Source organism: Myxocyprinus asiaticus, chromosome 28 (genome assembly GCF_019703515.2).
Source record: "Myxocyprinus asiaticus isolate MX2 ecotype Aquarium Trade chromosome 28, UBuf_Myxa_2, whole genome shotgun sequence".
Classification (NCBI taxonomy): domain Eukaryota; kingdom Metazoa; phylum Chordata; class Actinopteri; order Cypriniformes; family Catostomidae; genus Myxocyprinus; species Myxocyprinus asiaticus.
In genome coordinates this window covers 34,301,814-34,310,782 of record NC_059371.1, presented here as the reverse complement: position 1 = coordinate 34,310,782, position 8,969 = coordinate 34,301,814, and positions in this window count along the sequence as shown.

The following is an 8,969-nucleotide window of genomic DNA, read 5'->3' as shown; positions in this document are numbered from 1 at the left end:
TCACCCCTGGATTTATAGGTAACTCTGCAAAGACGAGAGGAGACATTAATGCTTGAGATTAAACATCTCCCTGTTATCACAGACCAGAAACAGGGCTGTTCATCCAGATCTCCACATGACCATAATTCAAAGACACAGGAACACCACCCACTCTCTCACAAGTTAGGGTTTGGCACAGTGCCATTTGGTCAGAGCAGAAGAGTGCAACAGATTTCCTTCTCAGCCGTGGCTGCTTTTATACTGACCAAACCAGTCAAACACTGCCATCATGTGTCCTAAGACCCATTTTCACTAAGCAAAGGTTTCAATATCATCTTCAGACATCCAGAAGTCCTCCGATCATATAGGTAACTATCAAAAAAATAACAACCAAAACATATAGTTTTAGCATTTAATTAACCAAAGCACATCAAACAGAGGAGGTGAACGCCAAATTTTATTTCATCTTCTGACTGACAAGACTGATTTGTTTTTCCTCTACATGAAAATATGTATTGACCTTCTGGATCTGAAAAGCGGAGAATATGCGACTGGTATGATTGCATATCCTGCGATATGGGACCCAGAAGAAGAAAACTCAGGGTGACAGACACTGATGAAACCTTTGCCTCCTATTTCATCTTCTTGGAGTTTGGAGTGTGAATCACTCCCACAAAACAGCCAAATCACCCGCTACATACACACACACACACACACACACACACACACTGCGGGATAATGGCATAGAAACAACCACCTGTTGATTCTGTATCTTCACAAACTGACTACAGATGCATTTCTTTGCTAGGAAGCACAGATTTTCCTTGACATGGTCACTTAATTAACAACAAAAAAGCAATCCGTATTGCTTTGGACATTTCAGGGGTATGTTCGTTCAAAACACCTTAAAGCTTTTAATCTAAAACAATATGCATCCTATACAGTAATTGCAAGATGTTAATTATAGCAATTGCAAGCCTAGACCCATCTTCAAACAATCCATACTGCATTTGCACAAACATTTTGAGAGGTTTATGCTTTTAAAACACTTCTAAACATTTCTAAAACAATATGTAATCTACTTTATCAGAAAATATTGTGCAGTCAAACCTCTTTTGAAACCAAATTACACACCAATTCAGTTTTACAAATGTAAAGATGCAATCTAGATTTAGAAACCAGAACACTTACCTCAAACCTGATACATTTGTACCTTTAATCTTAAAAGGTATGATAATTCATTGCTAGATGTTTTTTGATTAAATTTCTGCCTAATTGAGCCTGTTGTAAAACTGAATTGCACACCAATTCAGTTTCTTAAATGGAAACTAAAACACTTACCTCACATTGGCACCTGTAACAATTCTCTTTACATTTTTACCTTTAATCTAAAACAATATCACACTTTATGGCAGGATGTTGTTTCAAATCTGTTGCGAAACTGAATTGCACACCAATTCAGATTATCAAATGTGTGAACATGCACTTTAGATGGTCAGAAACCTGAACACTCACTTCACGTTTGGCATCTGCTATACTTCTCTACATTTTTACCTTTAATCTAAAACAATATCATACTTCATGGCAATAAGTTGCTTATTAGTGCAAATTCATCTAAATCAAACCTGTTGTTAAACTGAATTGCAGACCAATTCATCTTCTCAAGTGTTAAGATTCACTTTAGATATTTGTAATTCAGAACACTTACGTCACATTGGCATCTGAAACATTATTTTTTATTTTATTTTACATTTTTACATTTAATCTAAAGCAGTATGACACTTTATTGCAAGATGTTGTTTATTAATGCAATTTCAGCCTAATCAAACCTGTTGTGAAAGTAAATTGCAAACCAGTTCAGTTCTCAAGTGTAAACATGAGATATTTGAAAGCCAGAACACTTACCTCACATTGGCATCTGTTGAAATTCTCTGTACATTTCTACCTTTAATCTAAAAGAATATGAGACATTATGCCAAGATTTTGTTAATCAAAGCAATTTCAGACTAATCAAACCCACTGTGAAACTGAATTGCACACCAATTCAGTTTCTCAAGTGTAAACATGCACTTTAGATGTTCGGAAACCACAACTCTTACCTCACATTGGCGTCTGTTACAATTATCTTGTGATGATATCTCTATGGATCACATGAAGCTGTATTAAAAAAAGGTTTTCCCTCTCTGTTAGGTAATGATGTCCGTGTGAGTGGCGTAGAGATAACGCTGTCTGCACAGGTGGCTGCAACTCTGAATTAAAGCTCCCTACCTCTCAGGGATAGACACAACAACTGAGAAGAACTGTGGAAGGAGAGAGAGAGAGAGAGAGAGAGAGAGATAGCAGCAGCTGTAATGCAGTCTGTCAGCACAGCAACATGTGGTTATGAAGAGTAGCTCAGTGGAGCTGTGGCAACAACAAAAGCGAGAAAGCTGGATTGCGAGAGCTTGTCCTGTGCAACAAATTAACATGCGCCCACCCCAACCCACCCGCCAACGCACAATTCTCCCCCCAGCATCTGTAACACACCCACCCACTTTCCCCCCTTTTCCCTTTCCTTTATCAGTGACGAGGGCATCCATTCATGTATCATATTTGACGGGGGGATTGCACTAACTGAAATGTAATACAATGCATGGGATAACAAAGGGAGGGCAATATATAATAGATTATCCAAGAGGTTTAGCCCCCATCTTTTGGTCTCACATCCTCTATATTTCCTATTGTGCCCTTTTTTGACCTAATTTTCTGTCATTTTAACATTTCTTTTTTTTCCCTTCTAGGGACAGCTAAGCTTCATCTTGATTTCAGTGTGCGAGGGATGATTTTATTTTATCTGTATGCATTTTGTGACCACGGCACGTCTAATTACCCTGCTTTTGCAGAGGAGGTAACCATGACAATCAATATGGAGCCTCCAGGGCTTCTTAAAAGACAACAGGTTGGTTAGAGAAAGTGTGTGCGTGCGCGCGCGCGTGCGTGAGTGCGTGTGTGCGTGTGCATGTGCGTGTGTGGTGCCTTGGCTTAAATCTAAGCTTCTGTTTCTCAATTAAATTAACGCGCTATCTCTCTCTCTTTTGCTTGCTCGCTCTCTCTAAATTTCTCTTATCTCATCTTTGGAGATTTATTGGCTACAGATTATTTCATTTGCATTAAAGAACAAATATACCAAAATTCAAAGTAAAAAAACTAACTAAGCAATGGATGTAAGACTCTTTGGACATATGCATTCTGTGAAAATGTAAGGCTGAAATTTAAATTCTCTTTCACACTATATCTGCTACCATTATGCTATTATAAATTTGAAATCACTTGTAATCTTGCACTTAAATTTCTAACATTAGCACATTCTGAAGTGAATTGTATTTCCTAATTATTCATCGACTTAAAAGTGTCATGCTCTCCCCAGTCTCTGTCTGTCACTCTCTCCACAATCTACATTCCCAGAAGCACCTCCCTGGACTTCTAACTACACACACCTGTTCCCAATTCCTTTTCATCATTGTCATGTGTATATATACCCTCTGTTCTTATTACACTAATAAGGTTGTAGCGGTTTGTTGCTTTATCGGTTGAGTTAATAACCTTCCTTGTGTATCATCTTCATTTAGCTTATAATTTTTATCATAATATGGAGCTGGCTGAGATGGGGAATCTCACATGGAGGGAATATGTGAGGGCAGCACTGGAAATGCATGCCCCTTCATGGCAAGATAAGGCTTCATCATTCCCTGATCCACTCACAGCTCCGGTGGTCCAGGGGGCCCTCTTGACAGAGACCATTCCCCTGCCACTGCCTGCCACGGTCAACGAGCCCACGCCCACCACTGTCCCAGAGCCAGCGTTTGATGCCTGGTCCGTCCAAGAACCAGCTTTCACTGTTCCAGCCCTAGACTCAAATCCCTGCTCTTCCAGAGGCTCAGCCTCCGGCTATGCCTTTGGAGTCTCCAGTCCCTATTCCTCCTGTGGTTCCGCCCGCTCCACCTTCGGCTCTGCCTCCTGAGTCTCAACTCCCTGAACCACCAGCGGCTCCACCCCCTGTGGCTCCGTCTCCAGCAGCTCCACCCCCTTACCCTCTGCCAGTTCCGTCCTGGTCTCCTGATCCTCCGCCTGTTGCCTTCTGGGAGCCGCCTCCCATACTGCCAAACCCTGCTCCCTTCCTGGAGCCATCTCCTAAACCTCCAGACCCTTCCTTTTTGGCTTTTGGGCTTCGGGAGCCGCCCTTTGAGGAGGGGGGTTCTGTCACGCTCTCCCCAGTTTCTGTCTGCCACTCTCTCCACAAACTAACGGGCCGTTTACACGACAACGTTTTCAACTAAAAAGAGAAGACTTTTTATGCGTTTTGGCTGTTCGTTTACACGACAACAGCATTTTGGGGCCTGAAAACGCAAACTTTTGAAAACGGGTTTCAAAGTGCAAGTTTTTGAAAGCGATTCTGTTATTGTCTCCGTGTAAACATACAAAAACATGCGTATTACGTGTTCAGTCTATAGGCATGAACTTCGAGAACTTCGTCCTTACATCCAGGGCGAGCAGACCAACATGAGATCACCAGTTGGAGTCCTTAAAAAGGTGGCGTACTTTATAGTCCAGGGTCACTTGTAGTAATAAAGCAACCTCATCGTCCGTCCAGACAAAATCGCTCGATGCTTTCGCCATCTTCATTGTTTGTATTCACCGCTCTGTGGAAGAATGCTTATGTGCACAGGTGCATAGTGTTACTTTACAAAGTGACATCGCCAACTACTAGCCTGGCATGCATAATACAGCGTTTTTTGTAATTTTTGCGGATCTGTGTGAACGGGGATCGTTTTGACAACGTTGTCGTCTGTATGCGAAACTTTTAAATGCAAAGGAAAAACTTTTCCGTTTTTAGTACGTCGTTGTCATGTAAACGTACCCTAAATTTACCAGAAGCACCTCCCAGGACATCTAACTACACACACCTGTTCCCAATTTTTCATCATTGTCATGTGTGTATATATACCCTCTGTTTCAGTTGTTCTGGGTCAGTTCTTGTCACCCTAATAAGGCTGTAGTGTTTTGTTGCTTTATTGTCTGAGTTAATAACCTTCCTTGTGTATCATCTTCATTTAGCTTATTAAAAGAATCTGCATCTAGATCCACACTGTCTCATCCCTCCAACAAGCATTACCAAAATAAGTTGATAATATTTAAAGATTTGGATGAGTTTAAATGCCCCCTTATAAGAAAGCCCAGTTAGCTATACACAAAACCAAATAACCTTTGATGTAGGATGGAATATTTGTAAAATCTCTCTTGACATACTTGAACGCATATACCGTACCAGCAAACAGACAAACAACACCAAACATTTATTACTGATAGCATTCTAAGCTGTTCTAAAAATGCAAACTTTTGAGTAAATATTTAACCCTGATGTTTAGGGGTCTAAGAAACCCCATAATAGATAAAAAAAAAAAAAAAAAGAAAAGAAAACTGAACCAGGGGCGTCACACCTCTGCACTTAACATTGCCTAATTTATGGTCAAATGGAGGTTAAATGTTTATTAATAATATGATATAGTCTAAAGGGTGTAGATTGGGTCAGAGGGGAAAAAACAATAATGGAAAATTCATTTTAAAAATATGCCATTACTCTTGCACAGTAACTGTGGAAATGGTAGTAATGCCCTAGCAGCCACATGTTAACCATGGACAGCCCTTCATTAACATGATTAAAATGATCCCAAGTTTATACAGGGGAAATGCTTGCAATATTGTTAGCAGTACAGTGGATAGAGAATGCAAGACCATTGAGAGCAATCATTTGTTCAGACTCAAGCTCATCACTAGCCAGTATACAGTACAGTCATTCAGACAGCAGACCAGACATTTTGATAGAAATACAACAAACATTATACAGAATTCAAATGATGGGACCTACAGTAAAATTTTTATGGGTAACGGCACATATTGGTATCAAAGGAAATGACATGGCAGATAAGGTGGCAAAGGAAGCCACAAAAACAGTTAGCATATTGATTTGATAGTTAGCCTCAACAGGACAGAAATCAAGAACATTATTAAACAAAGATTGAAGGAAAGGTGGCAAAAGCAATGGGAGGAAGAAAGGAAAGGATGATGATTCTATATAATTCAAAGGAAAGGGGGAGAGATGAAGAGTGCAGGAAAGAACAGAGAGGAGATATTAAAATCAAGACTTGGTTTGGACACACTGGACTAAACAGTGATCTATTCAAAATAGGTAAACATAATACAGGTAGATGCAACTATTGTGGGCAAGAAGAAACAATACAGCATGTTATTATCCATTGTCAGAAATATGAAGCAGAAAGAAGGAATCTGATTCAAAACCTCAGAAAGATAAAAGTACACTTTGACATAATAGATATTTTACAAAAGAGCCAGGAAAATGAGTGTTATCGAATCCTATTTCAATATCTTAGAATAAATAATTTGATTGAGAGAATATCATTAAGGAAAAGAAAAGGAAAAAGCAAGTAAAGAGGGAAAAGAAGAAGGAAGAAGAGGAATTGTAATTTATTTCTTTGTGGATATTGAAATACTAGACATTCTAATCCACACTCCATACCAGTTGGTGGTGGTAATGCACCAATTCGTTGTTTGCTAACTGCCAATAAACCTCAAAAAAAGAAGAAAAATGATCCCAATTCCTTTTGTTCCCCTAATAGATTATTTGTTAGATTCATAGATTACAGTGGCATGCACAAGTTTGGGCACCCCTGATCAAAATTTCTGTTGCTGTGAATAGCTAAGCGAGCAAAAGATGACCTGATTTCCAAAAGGCATAAAGTTAAAGATGACACATTTCTTTAATATTTTAAGCAATTTTACTTTTTTATTTCCATCTTTTACAGTTTCAAAAAAACAAAAAAGGAAAAGGGCCCAAAGCAAAAGTTTGGGCACCCTGCATGGTTAGTATTTAGTAATACCCCCTTTAGCAAGTATCACAACTTGTAAACGCTTTTTGTAGCCAGCTAAGAGTCTTTCAATTCTTGTTTGGGGGATTTTCACCCATTCTTCCTTGCAAAAGTCTGTGAGGCTGTGAGGGCCATGGCAAAACCTTCAGCTTGCGCCTCTTGAGGAAGTCCATTGTGGATTTTGAGGTGTGTTTAGGATCATTATCCTGTTGTAGAAGCAATCCTCTTTTCATCTTCAGCTTTTTTACAGATGGTGTGATGTTTGCTTCCAGAATTTGCTGGTATTTAATTTAATCCATTCTTCCTTCTACCAGTGAAATGTTCCCCATGCCACTGGCTGCAACACAAGCCCAAAGCATGATTGATCCACCCCCTGTGCTTAACAGTTGGAGAGGTGTTCTTTTCATGAAATGTTGCACTCTTTTTTCTCCAAGCATACCTTTGCTTATTGCGGCCAAAAGTTCGATTTTAACTTCATCAGTCCACAGGACTTGTTTCCAAAATGCATCAGGCTTGTGTTGTTCTTGATGTTCATTTGCAAACTTCTGAGGCTGAATTTTGTGGTGAAGACGCAGGAAATGTTTTCTTCTCATGACTCTTCCATGAAGGTCATATTTGTGCAGGTGTCGCTGCACAGTAGAACAGTGCACCACTACTCCAGAGTCTGCTAAATCTTCCTTGAGGTCTTTTGCAGTCAAACAGGGGTTTTGATTTGCCTTTCTAGCAATCCTACAAGGAGTTCTCTCTGAAAGTTTTCTTGGTCTTCCAGACCTCAACGTGACCTCCACCGATCCTTTTAACTACCATTTCTTAATTACATTACGAACTGAGGAAACGGCTACCTGAAAACGCTTTGCTATCTTATTATAGTCTTCTCCTGCTTTGTGGGCATCAATTATTTTAATTTCGGAAGGAAATTGGTACTTTAATTCACCAAAGTGGCATTCAACTGATCAAAGTATAGTCAGGATATTACTGATGTAAAAAACAGCACCATCACTATTTGAAAAAAGTCATTTTTGATCAAATTTAGACAGGCCCCATTTCCAGCAGCCATCACGCCAACACCTTATCCTTGACTAATCATGCTATATTGCTCATTTGGTACTAGAAAATCACTAGCCATTATATCAAACACAGTTGAAAGCTATTTGGTATAAGGCAGCTGCTTAGAGGAGCCCAAGGCTGCTGATTGATGGGACAAGGTTTTTGAGGAGTCAGAGTATTTGTAAAGCTTTGAAATTTGCAACACCTGGCCTTTCCAAACAATGATTGTGAACAAGCCATAGCCCTAACAAGCTAATTAAGGTCTGAGACCTTGGTAAAAGTTATCTGAGAGCTCAAATCTCATGGGGTGCCCAAACGTTTGCATGGTGCTCCTTTCCTTTTTTTCCACTCTAAAATTGTGCAAAACAAAAATAATACACTAATCTTGCTTAAAATGTTGAAAAGAAAGTTTCATCTTTAACTTTATGCCTTTTGGAGATCAATTCATCTTCTATTCACTTAACTATTCACAGAAACAGAAATTTTGGCCAGTGGTGCCCAAACTTTTGCATGCCACTGTATATATGTATGGAAAAAGTGGCTTTGTACTGTGGTTTGGTCGCTCATTGTTTTGGTCAGCCCTGACTCTTTATGCACGAAAAGTCAACCAGCTCATATTTGAAATCAGTTTAATCGAATATTTACTCAACAACTCACTCGTAACACTTAAAAGATGGTAATTTGTCGCAATCTACTGGCATATATGGTAATTGGCAGAAATGATAACTGAACAAATTATTTTTTGGTAAACAAAATAAGCCCCCTTGGCAGGTGCTCGCGCCCCTTGAATTAGTGGATTCGTTATTTGTCCATTTACTGTATATACTTGGATATTTGATGAGATATTTGTCAGTGCAAATTGCTATTTTTGAATTTTCAGAATTAAACAAAGATATTTTAACTGAAACACACACACGTTGTAACAGTTAAAGGATTGGCAAGGAGGAGGCAGGAACCGGCTGAACAGTCAACATAAATTTTAATGATATAAATGAACATAAAACAAACATAAACAGACAC